Below are 6,011 nucleotides of genomic sequence, written 5' to 3'. Positions count from 1 at the left end.
ACAACTGGCTGTTATCATGTAGTAAAATGAGAATTGATCCATTCTTATCACCTTGTACTAAAGTAAAGTCTAAGTAGATCAAAGAACTCCACATAAAACCAGAGACAATGAAGCTTATAGAGGAGAAAGTGGAGAAAAGCATTGAAGATATGGGCACAGGGGGGAAATTCCTGAACAGAACAGCAATGTCCTTTGCTATAAGATCAAGAATTGACAAGTGGACCTCATAAAATTGCAAAGCAATTGCATTGCTTCTGTAAGGCAAAAGACACTCTCAGTAAGACAAAAAGGCCATCAACCGATTGGGAAAGGATCTTTACCAATCCTAAATCAGATAGGGAACTAATATCCAATATATATGAAGAAATCAAGAAGATGGATTCCAGAAAAACAAATAACCCTATTTAAAAATGGGGTACAGAGCTAAACAAAGAATTCTCAACTGAGGAATACCAAACGGCTCAGAAATACCAGAAAAAATGTTCAACATCCTTAATCATCAGGGAAATGCAAATCAATACATCCCTGAGATTCCACCTGATACCAATCAGAATGACTAATATCAAAAATTCAGGTGACAGAAGATGCTAGCGAAGATGTGAAGAAAGAGGGACACTCCTCCATTTTTGTTGGGATTGTAAGCAGGTACAACCACTCTGGAAGTCAGTCTGGCAGTTCCTCAGAAAAGTAGACATAGGACTACCAGAAGATCCAGCAATACCTCTCCTGGGCATATACCCAGAAGATGTTCCAACTTGTAATAAGAAGACATGCTCTATTATGTTTATAGCAGCCTTATTTATAATAGCCAGAAGCTGGAAAGAACCCAGATGTCCCTCAACAGAGGAATGGATACAGAAAATGTGGTACGTTTACACAATAGAGTATTACTCAGCAATTGAAAACAATGAATTTATGAAATTCCTAGGCAAATGGGTGCATGTGACAGATATCATCCTGAGTGAGGTAACCCAATCACAAAAGAACATGATATGCACTCACTGATAAGTGTATATTAACCTAGAAACTTAGAATATCCGAGATACAACTTGCAAAACACATAGAAGGAAGACAAAAGTGTGGATACTTTGCTCCTTCTTAGAATGGGGAACAAAATACCCATGGAATGAGTTACAGAGACAATGTTCGGAGCTGAGACAGAAGGAAAGACCATCCAGAGACTGCCCAACCCGGGAATCCATCACATATACAACCACCAAACCCAGACAGTATTGCATATGCCAGCAAGATTTTGCTGACAGGACCCTGATATAGCTCACTCTTCTGAGGCTATGCCAGTGCCTGGAAAATACAGAAGTGGATGCTCACTAGAATCTATTTGATGTAATACAGGGCCCCTAATGATGGAGTGAGAGAAAGTAACCAAGGAGCTAAAGGGGTCTGCAACCCTATAGGAGGAACAACAATATGAACTAACAAGTACCCCCAGAGCTGAATCTCTAGTTGCATATGTAGCAGAGGATGGCCTAGTTCGCCATTAATGGGAGAAGAGGCCTTTGGTCTTGCAAAGATTATATGCCCCAGTACAGGGGAATCCAGGACCAGGAAGTAGGAGTGGATAGTGTGGGGACCAGGGTTGGGGAGGATATAGGGGGCTTTGTGGATAGCATTTGAAATGTAAATGAAGAAAATATCTAATAAAAATGCCTTAAAAAAAGAAATCAATTCAGATTGGTAATATATCTATGATAAAAAATATGTTTTAATGTGTCACAAGACTGTATGTATGTGTATATATACATTCATACATTTTTGTATGGGTTGTCCCAATCTTCCTGAAATACAAATATTAAACTGGCAAAAAAAAAAAAAAGCAGAGAAAAGAAAAGAAAAGAGCTTCATTTGGGAAAGTACCTCCATGAGATCCAGCTGTGGGGCATTTTCTCAGATGGTGATCATGTGGGGAGGCCTATTGTGAGTGGTACCATCTCTGTGATGGTAGTCTTGGGTTCTTTAAGAAAGCAAGCTGAAGCCAGGCATGGTGGCACACACCTTTAATTCCAGCACTTGGGAGGCAGAGGCAGGTGAATTTCTGAGTTCAAGGCCAGCCTGGTCTACAAAGTGAGTTCCAAGACAGCCAGGGCTATACTGAGAAACCCTGTCAAGACCCCCCCCCAAAAAAAAAAAACACCAAAAAAACAAGAAAGATAGACAGAAAGACAGACAGAAAGAAAGAAAGAAAGAAAGAAAGAAAGAAAGAAAGAAAGAAAGAAAGAAAGAAAGACAAACAGACAGACAGAAAGACAGAAAGAAAGCTGAGCAAGCCATGGGAAGCAAGCCAGTAACATCCTCCCAAGGGCTCTGCATCAGCTCCTGCTTCCTAACCTGCTTGAGTTCCACTCCCGACTTCTTTTGGTGATCAAAAGAATTTTGGGAAGTGTAAGCTGAATGAACCCTTTTCTCCCCAACTTGTTTCTTAGTCATGATGTTTTGTGCAGGAATAGAAACCCCGGCTAATACAAATTGGTACCAGCATAGTGGAGTATTTCTGTGACAACCTTACCATGTTTTTGGGAGGACTGTGGAAGAACTTTGGAACTTTAGGCTAGAAGATTCATTCATTAAGAGCTCTGTGGGATGTTCTGTAGGAGCTTGGAAGATAATGTTGAGAACAGTGCAGAAGACAGATGCCTGGCTTGTGAAATTTCAGAGGGAAAATGAAAGACTCTTATTAGTGCCATTGCTATTTTGATTGTGAAGATTATATGGTTTTGGTTAGGTGGGGCTAAAGAATCGGCTGTGACTGACATGATACCAGAACTACTAAAGCAAAAACTTTGCATTACTGGTACTATTGATTCCAGGTAGCTAGAGCTAAGAAATTAGCAGTGATTAAGAGGAGACCAGCATAGTTGAGGTGAATTCTCCTGGGAAGTGTTTTCTAAGAGCACACAGATGCTGTGTTCTAGAGATAGCCAAGGTTGTACCTCATGCTGTTGCTGGACTTGGTAATGTGTAAGAGTCACTCAGGTGGTGCTGATTTGAAGGAATGAAGGGGTTATGAAGAGCAGCTGAGGCTGGGCACTGTGAGAGGCTGCAGAATGACATTAGTAAAGGTTCAGCCTCAGTTGCATTTAGTGGCTCAGGACTGAAGGAGTCATGAAAAGGAACTGAGGCTTGGCACCATGAAGAGAGTCTATGAGAGGAGATTGGTGAAGCCTAGTTACAGCAGAAGACAGCAATGTTTTGGAGATGCCAGTATGATATGATGACCACCAAGAAGAGCATAAGCAGTGGAGTACAGACAGCTGGAGCCTAGAGAACAAGGTGTGGGCTACAAAAGACAGGGCTGGAGAAGTGACCTAAGCTCTTAGAGGTGCCCAGAAGATTGTGAGTTGGATCCCATACATTGGACAGTTGGAGTTGGATTTTGTTTTTGATTATGACTATGCCATGACAGTTTTCCCTCTTGAAGGAAGAAAGTATTTTAGTGGAGCCCACAGGTAAGAGATTTTGAATTTTTAAAAGACTGAGAAATTTAAAATATATTATATATTTTAAAAGGATTGAACTTTTAATATGTAAAGACTGTGAGACTTTTAAAGTTATTCAGATCTTGGGGGTGAATAAGAAAGTAAGGGTTGAGGCATAATGATGTGTTTTTGTGTCAGGTTGACATGGGGCCAATTGTACTGGCTGGTTTTGTGTGTCAACTTGACACAGGCTGGAGTTATTACAGAGAAAGGAGCTTCAGCTGGGGAAGCATCTCTATGAGATCCAACTGTGTGGTATTTTTTCACTTAGTGATGAAGTTGGGAGGGCCCACTGTGGGTGTTGCAATCCCTGTACTGGTAGTGTTGGGTTCTATAGGAAATCAGAAGTTACAGAGACAAAGTGTGGAACAGCGACTGAAGGAATGACCATCTAGGGAAGGCCCCTCCTATGAATCCATCCCATTTGCAACCACCGAACCCAGGCATTGTTATGGATGCCAACAAAGACTTGCTGACAGAAGCCTGATATAGCTTTCTCCTGTGAGACTCTACCAGTGTCTGACAAATACAGAAGTGGATACTCACAGACTTCCATTGGATGAAGCACAGGGTCTCCAAAGAAGGAGCTAGAGAAAGGACCCAAGGAGTTGAAGGGGTTTGCAGCCCCATAGGAGAAACAAAATATGAACTACAGTAACCACAGAGCTCCCTGGGACTAAACCACCAATCAAAGAAAGCAGATGGTGGGACTCATGGATCTAGCTGCATATGTAGCAGAGGATGGTCTAGTCGTTCATCAATGGGAGGAGAGGCCCTTGGTCCTGTGAAGGTTCTGTGTCCCAGTATACAGGAATGCCAGGTTCAGAAAGTGGAAATGGGTGGTTTGGGAAGCAGGGGGAGCAGGATGGGATAGGGGGCTTTTAGAGGGGAAACCAGGAAAAGGAATAACATTTGAAATGTAAGTAAAGAAAATATCTAATAAAAAATGAGAGAGAGAGAGAAGGAAAGAAAGAAAGCCAGAAAGGAATGGAAAGGAAAGGAAAGTAAAGGAAAGGAAACGAAAGGAAAGGAATGGAATGGAAAGCAAAGGAAAGCAAAGCTGCAAGCCAGAGGAAGCAAGCCGGAAAGTAACATCCCTCCATGGTCTCTGCATAGCTCCTGCTTCCTAACCTGCTTGATTTCCAGTCCTGACTTTCTTTGGTTCTCAACAGCACTGTGCAAAGTGTAAGCTGAATAAACCCTTCCCCCATCAACTTGTTTCTTGGTCATGATGTTTATGTAGGAATAGAAACCCTGACTAAGAAAGTGGCTTAGTCTCAGGCAGCTTCCAGTGTTCCTGGTTAGTTGACACTGTTGGGCTTCCTATGGGGTTGCCATCTCCTTAAGTTCTTTCAGTCCTTCACCTAACTCTTTATAGAGCTTCTGGACCTCAGGCCAATAGTTGGCTGTGAGTACCTGCATATGTCTCAGTAAGCTGCTATTAGAGACTCTCAGAGGACAGCCATGCTCTATTCCTGTCTTCAAGCACAGCAAGGCATCAGTCATAGTGTAAGGGTTTGTTGCTTGACAATGGGACAGATCTCAAGTTTTGCCTGGCACTGGTCAGCTATTTCTTCAGTCTCTGTTCTGGTGTACAGATATAAATGCATACAAAGTATCCACATACATTAAATAAATAAATAAATATTTGAAAAATGTTAAACTTTCTCTGTTCATTGTTATGACCTCAATTTCACACATATCCTCAGTCTCCCCAGACCCAAATACACTCTCCTCCAGTGTCTCCTCCTAGAGTTATATATGATTTTGTAATTTGTTTTTATCTGAATCCATTGAGGCATAGGATTATTTTGCTTTTGTTACTTAGCCAGGAATTGCTTGATTCTGAAAGTCTTATGAAAAGACATTGAGAAAAACTGAATCAGGGTTACAGTGCATGATGGCATAGAAAAGGAGAAGCAAAAGGTGTTTCTTGCTACATATTGAGTGGGATATTATATTTTAGAAAATATAATCTCATAATTTTATAAATCTTATAAAAATTCACCCCTAGTACATGTCTGAGGGAAACATGAAATGATGTAGTTTGCTCATGGTTATTTTTATGGATCAGAACATGATTAAGTTCACAATATCCTTTCATCAAAGGGTAGCTTCTGCATAAGGCACTTCAGTGTCATGTGAACAGCAGCAAGTTTAGTTAGCATTACAATTGCTGTGATGAAGCACTATGTCCAAAAGCAACCTGAGATAAGGTGTCTTTCACTCAAAAGTCCATATAGTAGTTCATCTTCAAAAACAGTGAGTTCAGACAAAGCAGGAGCCTAGAGCCAGGAGCTGATATAGAGGTGATAGAGGTATGTGGATTATTTGCTTTCTCATCAAGGCTTGCTCATCCTGCTTTCTCATAGAACCCAGAACCACACCACCTATAATCCACTGACACATCCCATAAATCACTTACTAAGATGATGCCCTAAAGGCTTGCCTGTAGTCTCACTTATGGAGGCATTTAATTATTTGAGTTTCCCTCCTCTCAAAAACTTTATATTGTAT

At 41.1% G+C, this 6,011-nt stretch overlaps 1 pseudogene; it reads right to left on the bottom strand.

Moving 5' to 3' along the window:
* Positions 1 to 5,173: 5,173 nt before the first annotated feature.
* Positions 5,174 to 5,362, bottom strand: LOC110307352 (annotated as a pseudogene).
* Between the last annotated feature and the right edge of the window lie 649 nt (positions 5,363 to 6,011).

The sequence above is a fragment of the Mus caroli genome, chromosome 12, assembly GCF_900094665.2.
Source record: "Mus caroli chromosome 12, CAROLI_EIJ_v1.1, whole genome shotgun sequence".
In the NCBI taxonomy this organism is placed as follows: domain Eukaryota; kingdom Metazoa; phylum Chordata; class Mammalia; order Rodentia; family Muridae; genus Mus; species Mus caroli.
The sequence above is the reverse complement of the archived record's forward strand: the minus strand, read 5'-3'. Positions and strand labels throughout refer to the sequence as shown.